The following is an 882-nucleotide window of genomic DNA, read 5'->3' on the forward strand; positions in this document are numbered from 1 at the left end:
TAATTATAGCTATCAAAATAATAATAAAATCCTAGCAGTTTCATTCAACATGCTTCAGTCATGGAGACCACCAATGCAAATAAAAACACAGCATTTGAATCCCCAATTAACTATTGGCAATTATAAATGGGGACACTTTAAAAATAAATTATGAAGATAATTAATCATTTTCACGCACAACGGTAACAACGTAACATCATGCAGAGGTTTTAAAAGCCTCATACTTTCTGTATTTCTGTTCTGGTTACTTTGTGCCAAGATTATAAAAACATATTTTAAAAGAGGAAGAGAAGAAGGTGAAAAGCTTCCATCCCTCCCTCTTAATTTCATGTAGATATTATTGGATTAAAATATTCAGCCACTAAATCACTGCTATGGAATGTTAACATTTTAAAAGGACTCCTGCATTTGAAAGATAAACCTAAGACTAAAGGGGGCAAAGGAAAGTCCATAAAAAGTTATTCTACTCCATCACTGACAAAATAAGCACTTGTCAACCGAACATGAAGTGTTATGGTCATATGGCAAAAGGAAGTTTTATTAAAATCATCATCACTGGAATGAAAAGCATAAATATAAACCCAAAACTCAGTAACATACTATGCTTAGCATCTTTCTGTAACAAGCAATTAAGAGTCAAATAGTTACTTGCCGCTAAGAATTTTATGTCAGAAAATAAAACTGTGTACTACAGATGTGCTGGCAGTTCACAACTGCCTGCAAAGTGAAAGAGAAACATTCCCAGAAGCCAGCTCCAGCCTTGCAGGGTTCCCTCCACCAGCCGCCAATAGGTTTGACTCGCGGGACACTGGTGCCCAATCATTTCTCCCTAAAAAGCCAGTTAAGATCTGCCTGCTTCTATTCTGTCACCACTCATTTTGC

The sequence above is a fragment of the Athene cunicularia genome (assembly GCF_003259725.1).
Source record: "Athene cunicularia isolate RWA chromosome 20 unlocalized genomic scaffold, athCun1 chr20_part1, whole genome shotgun sequence".
NCBI classification, from domain to species: domain Eukaryota; kingdom Metazoa; phylum Chordata; class Aves; order Strigiformes; family Strigidae; genus Athene; species Athene cunicularia.